Here is a 12,817-nt window from a genome sequence, read left to right as displayed (position 1 = left end):
CAAGAAAAGGACAGTTATTTACCATTAAGGGAGCTCCCATAAGACTGTCAGCCAATTCCTCAAAAGAAACATTTCAGGATTGGTATGAAATATTAAAAGTAATGAAAAACAAGCATCTCCAACCAAGACTACTTTACCCAGCAAGGCTATCATTTAGAATAGAAGAAACAATAAAAAGCCGGCCAGACAAGGAAAAGATAAAAGGTTTATTACCACAAAACCGGTATTACAAGAAATGTTAAAGTTCTTCTTTAAGAAAAATAATAAGAAAAAAATAAACAGAGGAACATAGTTATAAAAAAAACCAGAGGCCCCGATGCACAAAATTCATGCAAGAGTAGGTGTTCCTTCCCCTGGCTGCAGGCACCAGCTTCCCTCTGGCACCTGGGACCCAGGCTTCCCTCTGGCACCTGGGACCCAGGCTTTCCTAGTAGCCCCGGCTTCATCTGGAAGGTCATGCAAGTCTGTCCAGTCTAATTCGCATATTATGATTTTATTATTATAGATAAAATAGCAATAAACACATACCTATCAGTAATCACTTTAAAAAGCTTAAATGCTCCAATCAAAAGACATAAGGTAGCCCTAGCTCAGCAGTTCTCAACCTGTGGGTCGCGACCCCTTTGGGGATCAAATGACCCTTTCACAGGGGTTTCCTAAGACTATCAGAAAACACATATATAATTACATATTGTTTTTGTGAGTAATCATTATGCTTTAATTATGTTCAATTTGTAACAATGAAATTGGGGTCACCACATCATGAGGAACTATTAAAGGGTCACGGCATTAGGAAGGTTGAGAACCACTGCCTAGCTGGTTTGGCTCAGTGAATAGAGCATTGACTTGGGCACTGAAGGGTCCTAGGTTTGATTCCAGTCAAGGGCACATGCCCGGGTTGCAGGCTCAATCCCCAGTGGGGGGCCTGCAGGAGGCAGCCGATCAATGATTCTCTCTCATCATTGATGTTTCTCTCTCTCCCTCTCCCTTCCTCTCTGAAATCAATAAAAACATATTTTACAAAAAGACATAGGGTATCATGTTTCTATGTCTATGGATCTATTTTGTTCAACAGTTTATTTTGTTTATTAGATTCCACATATGAGTGAGATCATGCTATACTTGTCTTTCTCTGACTGGCTTATTTTGCTTAGCATAATATTGTCAAATCTCAGAGGGAAGAGTAGGTGGGAAAATATCAAGCAAAGAACTTGTATGCATGTATGCATAACACATGGACACAGACAATAGGATGATGAAGGCCTAGGGTGGGGGGTGGGGGTGGGCTATAAGGGGTCAATGGGTGACAAAAGGGGACATATGCAATACTTTCAACAATAAAGATTTTTTAAAATGGCATACGGTAGCTGATTAGATAAGAAAACATGACCCATATATATGCTGCCTACAAGAGACCCACCTCAGAACAAAAAATACACAAAGACTAAGTAAAGAGATGGGAAAAGATATTTCATGCAAGTGAAACTTTTAAAAGGCTGAGGTAGCAATACTTACATCTGACAAAATAGACTTTAAAACAAAGGCTATAGTAAGAGACAAAAAAAGGACACTATATAATGATAAAGGGAGTAATCCAACAAGAGGATATAGCCCTTGTAAAAATTTATGCACCCAATATAGGATGACCTAAATATATAAAGCAAATATTGATGGACATAAAAGGAGAGATTGACAGTAATACAGTCACAGTAGAGGATTTTAACACCACATTGACATCAATGGATGGCTCTTATAGACAAAAAATCACTAAGAAAATAGCAGCCTTAAATGACACATTAGATAGATGGATTTAATTGATATCTTCAGAGCATTTCACCCCAAATCAGCAGAATACCCATGCTTTTTTATACAGGGTGTCCCTAAAAATGTATATACACTGTAACAACTGATAGCGCCATTTTGAAAATGAACAGTATTTTAATAAACACTGTCTTTTATAATTATTCAAAGTCTGTGTATATATTTTTGGGGACACACTGTATAAAATATATACATGTTGACAGTATTACAGATGACCCCCAATCATCCCATTTGACCTCTCCTTCCAGGCCCTGCCCCACCCCAGGCCTTCACCACACTATTGTCTGTGTCCATTTGATTAGATATCCTATCTAATAATAGAGAAAGATGGTAATTAACCGTAATTGCGCTACCCTTCCCATTGGCTAATCAGTGAGATATGCAAATTAACTTCCAACCAAGATGGCGGCCTGCAGCTAGGCAGCTGAAGCAAACAGGAGGCTTGCTTGCTCCAGTGAAGGAGGAAGCCAAGGTTCCCTGCCTGCCGCCGCCCAGCTCTGACCTTCATTCTAAGAAACAATGTTGCAATTATAGTAGCTAAATAAACCCCAGAAACCTGCTTTCAGCCATCAGAGCTGGAGCGAGCAGGACCGCAACAGTGTTACAATTATAGAACCCAAACAAACCCAGATACCTGCTTTCAGCAGCTGAGGTCTCAGAGCTGGAGCTGAGCCTCAGAGCTAAAGCCAGCTCTCAGCTCCAGTGACAGCCACAGATGGTAAATAAATCCCAGAATTAAAAAAAAGAAAAAAAGGAGAGGTTGGGAGCTTCAGTCACCCGCCAGCCTGAAAACAGCCCTCATCCCCTCATCCAGGCTGGCCAGGCACCCAAGCAGGACCCCCCACCCTGATCCGGGACACCCTTCAGGGCAAACCAGCTGGCCCCCACCCGTGCACCAGGCCTCTATCCTATATAGTAAAAGAGTAATATGAAAACTGACCCTAACAGCAGAAACACTGGGAATGACTGGTCACTATGACACACACTGACCACCAGGGGGCAGAGACTCAATGCAGGAGCTGCCCTCTGGTGGTCAGATCACTCTCACATGGGAGGAGCTCTGCTCAGCCACAAACCAGGCTGATGGCTGCCAGTACAGCGGTGGTGGTGGGAGCCTCTCCTGCCTCCTCAGCAGCGCTAAGGATGTCCGTCTGCTGTTTAGGCCTGCTCCCCGCTGGCAAGTGGACATCCCCCGAGGGCTGCCGGGCTGCCAGAGGGATGTCTGATTGCCATCTTAGGCCCAATCCCCTGGGGTGTGGGCCTAAGCCAGCAGGTGGTCATCCCCTGAGGGGTCCCAGATTGCGAGAGGGCACAGGACAGGCTGAGGAACCCCTCCTCCCCCCTGAGTGCACAAATGTTTTTGCACCAAGCCTCTAGTATTCTAATAAAAGAAAAACATGCAAATTGACCACACCTCCGCTATGCCCCAAGCCATGCCCACCAGCCAATCAGAGCGACTATATGCAAATTAAACCAACCAACATGGCAGCTGGCAGCCACAGAGTTGGAGCAAGCAGGAGTCTTGGTTGCCCAGCGATGGAGGAAGCCAAGCTTCCCACCTGCCCTGGCTGGCTGTGGCCTCTGCAAAAGGTAACAAAGTTTCAATTATAGAAGCTAAATAAATCCCAGATACCTGCTTCCAGCCAGCCTCCACTGGGAGCTTGGTTGTCTGGGGGCTGTGGCCACCCTGCAAACAGCCATCAGCCCCTCACCCAGGATGGCCACACCTTCATGGGGTGAGGTTCCCTGCTGGAGTCTTGGCCAGCCTGCAAACAGCCATCAGCCCCTCACCCAGGCTGGCGACAGCCTCATGGGGTTAGGGTCCCTGCTGGGGGTTTGGCCAGCCTGCAAACAGCCATTAGCCCCTCACCCAGGCTGGCCCGGCACCCCAGCAGGTACCCCCACCCTGAAGGGGCTGTGGCCAGCCTGAAAACAGCCATCAACCACTCACCCAGGCTGGCCAAGCACCCCAGCAGGAACCCCCTCCCTAAAGGGGGTGTGACCAGACTGAAAACGGCCCTCGGCCCCTCACCCAGGCTGGCCAGGCACTCCAGTGGGACCCCCACACTGATCCGGGACGCCCTGCAGGGCAAACCAGCCAGCCCCCACCTATGCACCAGGCCACTATCCTATATAATAAAAGGGTAATATGCAAATTGACTCCACCTATGCACCAGGCCACTATCCTATATAATAAAAGGGTAATATGCAAATTGACTCTAACAGCAGAATGACTGGGAATGACTGGTCACAATAACACACACTGACCACCAGGGGGCTGACACTCAATGCAGGAGCTGCCCCCTGGTGGTCAGTGCGCTCCCACAGGGGGAGCTCTGCTCAGCCACAAGCCAGGCTGATGGCTTCCAGTACAATGGTGGTGGTGAGAGCCTCCCCCAACTCCTCAGCAGCACTAAGGATGTTCGACTGTAGCTTAGGCCTGCTCCCTGCTGGCAAGTGGACATCCCCCCAGGGCTCCTGGGCTGCCAGAGTTATGTCTGATGCCAGCTTAGGCCCAATCTTCTGGGGAGTGGGTCTAATCCAGCAGGTGGTCATCCCACAAGGGGTCCCAGACTGTGAGAGGGCACAGGCAGAGCTGAGGGACACCCCCCGCCCCAAGTGCACAAATTTTTGTGCACTAGGCCTCTAATATATATTCTTTGATTAATCCCCACCCCCTCCCTTCTGAAATATATCAGTCTGTTCCATGCATCCATGCCTCTGGGCCTATTTTGTTTGTCTGTTTATTTTGTTCATTATATTCTACATATAAATTAAATCATTTTATATTTGTCTTTCTCTGGCTGGCTTATTTCACTCAGCATAATATTCTTGATGTGCATTCATGTTGTCACAAAGGGTAAGAGATTCTTCTTTTTTACAGCTGCATAGTATCCCATTGCTTTATATCCATGCATCTACCAATGGGCACTAGGACTGTTTCCAGAGCTTAGCTACTGTAGTTAATGCTACTAAGAACGTAGGGGTGTATATATTCTTTCTGATTGGTGTTTTGGGCTTCTTAGGAAATATTCCTAGAAATGAGATCACTGGGTAAAATGGTAATTACATTTTTATTTTTTTTTAAGAGAAGTCCATACTGTTTTCCATTGTAGCTACACCATTATGCATTCCCACCAGCAGTATACTAGTTTTCTATTTTCTCTACATCCTCACTAGCATTTGTTGTTTGTTGGTTTGTAGCCATTTTGGCAGGTGTTAGGGGATACCTCATTGTAGTTTTAATTTTTAGCTGTCTGATGATTAGTGATGTTTAGCACTTTTTTCATACATCTATTAGCTATCTGTATGTCCTCTTTAGAAAAGTGTCTATTCAGGTGCTGTGCCCATTTTTTTAATTGGGTTGTCTTCCTTTTGTTGAGTTGTATGAGTTATTTATATATTTTGGAAATTAACCCCTAATTAGATGTATCATTGGAAAATATGATCTCTCATTCAGTGGGTTCCCTTTTCATTTTAGTGATGGTGTATTTTTCTTTGCAGAAGCTTTTTAGTTTAATGTAGTCCCATTTGTTTATTGTTTCCTTTGTTTCTCTTGCCCTAGAAGATGTATCAGTGAAAATTCTGCTTCATGAGTTGTCTGAGATTGTGCTGCCTATGTTTTCTTTTAGGATTTTTAGGATTTTGTGACTTACAGTTAAGTCCTTTATCAATTTTTAGTTTATTAGTGTGTATGGTGTAACTTGGTGGTCTAGTCTCTTTCTTTCTTTTTTTTTTTTTGCATGTATTTGTCCAATTTTCCCAACACCATCTATTGAAGACACTGTCTTTAATACGTAGTATGCTCTTGCTTCTTTTGTCAAATATTAGTTGACCATAATGATGTGGGTCAATTTGGGGGGTCAATCTTCTGTTTCATTGATCTATCTGCCTGATCGTGTGCCAGTATCAGGCTGTCTTAATTACTTTGTAGTATAACTTGATATCCGGAATTGTGATCCCTCCAACTTTGTTCTTCTTTCTCAAGATTACGGCAGTCATTCAGGGTCTTTTTTTTCCCCATATAAATTTTTGGAGCATTTGTTTTAGAACTGTGAAATATGCCATTGGTATTTTAATAGGAATTATGTTGAATCTATAGATTGTGTTGGATAGCATAGACATTTTATTATTTAAATATATTTTATTGACTTTTTACAGAGAGGAAGGGAGAGGGATAGAGAGTTAGAAACATTGATGAGAGAGAAACATTGACCAGCCGCCTCCTGCACACCTCCTACTGGGGCTGTGCCCACAACCAAGATACATGCCCTTGACCAGAATCAAACCTGGGACCTTTCAGTCTGCAGGCCGACTCTCTATCCACTGAGTCAAACCGGTTTGGCTAGTATGGACATTTTAATGATATTAACTCTACCAATCCATAAAAATGTTATATGCTTCTACTTGTGTGTATCTTCCTCTATTTTTAATGTCATGTGGTTTTCCAAATATAGGTCTTTTACCTTGTTTGTTAAGTTTATTCCAAGGTATCTTACTTTTTGTTGCAGTGGTAAATGGGATTGTTTTATTTTAGTTTCTCTTTCTGAGTATTAACTATTGGCATATACCAATGCCATCGATTTATGGATATTGATGTTGTATCATGCTATTTTGATGAATTCATTTATTAAATCTAGTCATTTTTTGTTGGAGTCTTTAGGATTTTCGATGTACAATACCATGCCATCTGTGAACAATGACAAATTTGCCTCCTCCTTTCCAATTTGGATGCTTTTTTTCTTCTTGTCTGATTGCTGTGACTAGGACTTCCAGTGCTATCTATATATATAAAACCCAAGTGACCAGAACGCTGGAACAACTGGAATGACTGGAACAACTGGAACGACCAGTTGCTTTGACGCCCACTGCGGCCCTGATTGGCCCCCCCACCCAGATCAGAGACGGGGCCAGCTGGCCAACAACCCGTGGCCCCTCCGCCCAGCTGGCCCAACCCCTGATCGCCCCCCCCCCCGACTGGGGGCAGGGCCGGCCAGCCAACCTTCTGCATCCCCTCCCCCCGGCTGGCCCAGCCATGATTGGCCATAATCAGGGAGAGCCAGCTGGACCCCACCCATGCACAAATTTGTGCACTGGGCCTCTAGTGTTGAATAAGGGTGGTGAAAGCAGACATCCCTGTCTTGTTCCTGTTCTTAAGGGAAATTCTTTTAGTTTTTGCCCCTTGAGTATGCTGTTGACTATAGATTTGTCATATATGACCTTTATTATGTTGAGGTATGATTCCTCTACTCTGGCTTTGCTGAGAGTTTTTAATAAAAATGGGTCCTGGAAGAATACACATTCTTTTCAAGTGCATATGGAAGACTTTCTAGGATAGATCGCATGTTAGGACACAAAACAAATCTCAATAAATTGAAGATTGAAATTATATCAAGCATCTTCTCTGACCATAATGGTATGAAATTAGAAATCAATCACAAGAAAAAATAAAAAACACACAAAGACATGGAGGCTAAATAAACAGTGAATTGATTAACATTGAGATCAAAGAAGAAATCAAAAAGATTCCTTGAGACAAATAATTGAGTACACAACAACCCAAAATCTATGGGAATCAGCAAAAGCAGTTCTAAGAGGGAAATGTATAGCCTTTCATGCCTACCTCAAGAAACAAGAAAAATCTCAAATAATCAATTTAACATTACACATAAAGGAGCTAAAAGTAACAACAAAAAGATCCCAAAAGTAAGGAGAAGGAAGGAAATAAGATCAGAGCAGAAATAATGAAATAGAGTCTAAAAGAAAAAAAATACAAAAGATCAATGAAACAAGTTTGACAAATTTTTGGCCAGACTTATGAAGAAAATAAAAAGGGTGAGAACCCAAATAAATAAAATCATAAATGAAAGAGAAGTAACAACTGACACAAAAGAAATAAAAATGCTTTTAAGAAAATATTACAAAAAAACTAGATGCCAACAAAAATTTAACAATTTGGGAGGAATGGATAAATCCCTAAAAATATACGCTGTTACAAGATTGAATCAGCAAGAATCAGAACATCTGAATAGACAGATTACAACTAATGAAATTGCAGCAGTAATCAAAATACTCCCAACAACCTTGGGCACCATGTCTCAATTGGTTGGAGCATCATCCGGTGTACCAAAAGGTGGACAGGTCCATTGTCATTAAGGGTGCATATCTAGGTGGCAGGTTTGATCCAAAAAGCGGGCAGATATGGGAGGCAGCCAATTAATATTTCTATCATACCCCTCTCTGTCTTCCCCACCCTATCCCCTTTCTCTCCCAAATCAGTAAAAAATATATCCTCAGGTTACTATTAAGATATTCACAACAAAAAGAAGTCCTGGACCAGATGGCTTCACAGATGAATTTTATCAAACATTCAAAGAAGAACTAAAACTGATCCTTCTCAGACTATTCCAAAAAATTCAAGAGGAAGACACACTTCCAAGCTCAATCTATGAAGCCAGCATTACCCTAATCCCAAAACTAGATAAAGGCACTACGAAGAAAGAATTACAGGCCAATATCCCTGATGAATATAAATGCTAAAATCCTCAACAAAATTCTAGCATACTGGATCCACCATTACATTAGAAAGATCATACACCATGACCAAGTGGGATTTATTTCAGGCACGAAAGGCTGGTACAATAGCCACACATTAATAAAAGTGATGCATCACATAAACAAAATGAGAGACAAAAATCACATAATCATACCAATTGATGAAGAAAAGGCATTTGACAAAGTCCAACACCCTTTTCAGATAAAAACGCTCAGCAAAGTGGAAATAAAAGGATCATACCTCAACATAATAAAAGCCTTATATGACAAACCCACAGAAAACATCATACTCAATGGGAAAAAACTAAAACCATTTCCCTTAAGAACAGAAACAAGACAGGGATGTCCACTACCACCACTCCTGTTCAACGTAGTACTAGAAGTGCTAGCCAAAGCAATTAGATAAGAAGAAGAAATAAAAGGCAACCAAAGTGGAAAAGAAGAAGTAAAGTTGTCATTATTTGCACATGACATGATACTGTACAAAGAAAACCCTGAAGACTCCACAAAAAATTATTAGACTTAATAAATGATTTCGGCACTATAGCAAGATACAAAATCAACGCCAAGAAAACTATGGCATTTTTATACACCAATAGTGAATTTATAAAAAGAGAGATTAAGAAAAAAATCCCAGATGGTACAATATCTGCAAATCAATAAACGTGATACATTACATAAACAAATTGAAAGAAAAAAAACACATAGTCATATCAGTTGATGGAGAAAAAGCATTTGACAAAATCCAACACCCATTTTGATAAAAACTCTAAGCAAGGTGGGAGTAGAGGGATCATACCTCAACATAATAAAAGCCATATATGACAGGCCCACAGCCAACATCATACTCAATGGACAAAAACTAACACCATTTCCCCTAAGAACAGGAACAAGACAGGGATGCCCCCTCTCACCACTCCTGTTCAACATAGTCCTGGAAGTATTAGCCATTGCAATTAGACAAGAAGAAGAAATAAAAGGCATCAAAATTGGAAAAGAGGAAGTAAAACTGTCCTTGTTTGCAGACGACATGATATTATACATACAAAACCCTAGAGACTCCATCAAAAAGCTACTAGACTTAATACATGAATTTGGCAATGTAGCAGGATACAAAATTAACCCCAAGAAATCTGAGGCATTTCTATACACCAATAGTCAACTTTCATAAAGAGAGATTATAAAAACAATCCCATTTACAATCACACCAAAAAAATTAAGCTACCTAGGAATAAACTTAACTAAAGAGGTAAAAGACCTCTACTCAGAAAACTACAGGATATTGAAAAAAGAGATAGTGGAAGACATAAACAGATGGAAGAACATACCGTGTTCATGGATTGGTAGAACCAACATCATTAAAATATCCATACTACCCAAAGCAACCTATAAATTCAATGCACTTCCCATTAAAATACGAATGGTGAGGACAGAAGAAGGCGGCGATATAGGCAGACGCACCCCAGGTCGTGTCCCGGAGCAAATGGAGTGAGCAGCTGAAACTAATAACACCCACCCCGAATTGGCAAAATACCTCAGCTGATCCAAGCAAAAGCAGCCTCCTGAGCACCACACCCTCTGCTGAAGAACAGCAGCTGTACGTGAAACCTCCCCCCACCAGCCAGAAGAGCCACAACAGCTGTGAACAGCACCCACCAGAGGAGCTGCTGCCAACTGAAGAGCAGCTGCTACCGCACCGCCAGAAGAGCAACCACAGACAAAGGAGTCACTGCACCCAGGGAGCCGCCACTGAACGACTCAACGTCTAGATATATCAGTGAGATCGAACATGGGTAGACAAAGAAACCCCCAAAGGAAAGAGAAGGAGGACTCTCCAGAAAAGCAGCTAAGTAATACAGAGGCATGCAACATGACAGAAAAAGAATTCAGAATAAGGGTCCTAGAGTGCATAAACCGGATGGAGAAAAAAATCAACAACTTCTGCAAGAAGCAAAAAGAAACAGATGAAAAAGCCAACTACCTATTCAAGAAGCAAGAAGAAACAGATGAAAAAATCAATAACATATGGAAGAAGCTAGAAGAAACAGATGAAAAAATCAACAACTTAAGTAAGACCCAATAACAAATGAAGAGTGATATAGCTGCAATAAAAAACACCATTGAAAGTATCAACAGTAGACTAGGAGAAGCAGAGGACCGAATTAGTGAATTAGAAGACAAGGAAGCAAAACACACCCAAACTGAACTGCAATTGGAGAAAAAAATTAAAAGACAGGAGGAGAGCCTAAGGGAGCTTTGGGACAATATGAAACGAAACAACATACGAATAATAGGGGTACCAGAACAACAGAAGGATGAACAAGGATTAGAAAACCTACTAGAAGAAGTAATATCAGAAAACTTCCCTGAGGTGGGGAAGAAAAAAGTCACACAAGCCCAGAGAGTCCCAAACAAGGTGAACCCGAAAAGACCCACACCAAGACGCATCATAATTACCATGGCAAATGTTCAGGACAAAGAGAGAATCTTACAGGCTGCAAGAGAGAGACGGAAAGTTACATACAAGGGATCTCCCAGTAGATTATCAAATGATTTCTCAACAGAAACACATCAGGCCAGAAAAGAATGGACGGAAATTTACAAAGTGATGCAAAGCAAAGGACTGAATCCAAGAATACTCTATCCAGCAAGGCTATCATTCAAACTTGAAGGGGAAATAAGAAGCTTCACAGACAAAAAAAGGCTAAGGGAGTTTTTCACCACCAAGAAAGCAATGCAAGGAATGCGAAAGGGACTGGTGTAAAATGAAGAAAGAAAAAGCTCAGAAAGAAAACAGCCACACAAAAACAGAAATGGCTACAAACAAGTACCTTTCAATAATAACTTTAAACATAAATGGACTAAATGCTCCAACCAAAAGACATCGAGTGGCTGAATGGATAAAAAAACGTGACCCATACATCTGCTGTCTACAAGAAACCCACCTCATTAGAAGGGACTCACACAGACTGAAAGTGAAAGGATGGAAAAATATCTTTCAGGCAAATGGAAAGGAAAAGAAAGCTGGGGTAGCAATACTTATATCGGACAAAATAGACCTCAAAGTGAAGGCCATAACAAGAGATAAGGAAGGCCGCTTCATAATACTAAAGGGATCAAAACAACAAGAAGATATAGCCTTGGTAGACATATATGCACCCAATGCAGGAGCACCCAAATTCATAAAAAAAACTCCTGGAAGATATGAAAGGAGAGATCGACAACAATACAATCATAGTAGGGGACTTTAATACACCACTGTCATCACTGCATAAGTCCTCTAGACAAACAATCAGCAAAGATACAGCAATCCTAAATGATTCACTAGATCAGATGGACTGAATAGACATCTTCAGAACACTTCACCCCATAGCCATGGCATATACATTCTACTCAAATGCCCATAAGACATATTCAAAAATAGACCATATATTGGGTCACAAGCAAAGTATCCCCAAATTCAAGAAGATTGAAATCATAAAAAGCATCTTCGCAGACCACGGTGGCATAATATAAGAAATAAACTACAATAAAAACAACCCAAAATACTCAAACACCTGGAAGCTGAATAGCATGCTATTAAATATTGATTGGGTTACCAATGAGATCAAAGAATAAATTCAAAACATCCTGGAAACTAATGACAATGAAAACACAACAATCCAAAACCTATGGGACACAATGAAAGCAGTCCTGAGAGGGAAGTTTATAGCTCTACAGGCCAATCTCAAAAAACAAGAAAAAATGGTAGTAAATAATCCAACTCTACAACTCAAAGAATTAGAAAGAGAGCAACAAGAAAACCCCAGAGTGAGCAGAAGGAAGGAGATAATAAAGATTAGAGCAGAAATAAAAGAAATAGAGACCAAAAAAAAAAATACAGAAAATCAATGAAACCAAGAGCTGGTTCTTTGAAAGGATAAACAAGATTGACAAACCTCTAGCCAGACTCACCAAGAAGCAAAGAGAGAGGACCCAAATAAACAAAATCAGAAACGATAGAGGTGAAATAAAAACAGACCCCACGGAAATACAAATGATTGTTAAAAAATACTGTGGACAGCTCTACTCCAATAAACTAGACAACATTGAGGAAATGGACAAATTCCTAGAAAAATACAACATTCCAAAACTCAATCAGGAAGGATCTAAAAATCTCAACAGGCCAATAACTATGGAAGAAATTGAAGCAGTCATCAAAAGGCTTCCATCAAACAAAAGCCCAGGACCAGACGGCTTCACAGGGGAGTTTCACCAAACATTCAAGGAAGAACTAAAACCTATCCTACTCAGACTACTACAAAAAATTCAAGAGGAAGGAACACTTCCAAGCTCATTCTATGAAGCCAGCATCACCCTAATACCAAAACCAGGTAAAGACAACACAAGGAAGGAGAATTACAGGCCAATATCCCTCATGAACATAGATGCCAAAATCCTC

Source organism: Myotis nattereri (genome assembly GCF_964212035.1).
Source record: "Myotis nattereri genome assembly, chromosome: 2".
Lineage (NCBI taxonomy): Eukaryota > Metazoa > Chordata > Mammalia > Chiroptera > Vespertilionidae > Myotis > Myotis nattereri.
This window is presented reverse-complemented; position numbering follows the sequence as displayed.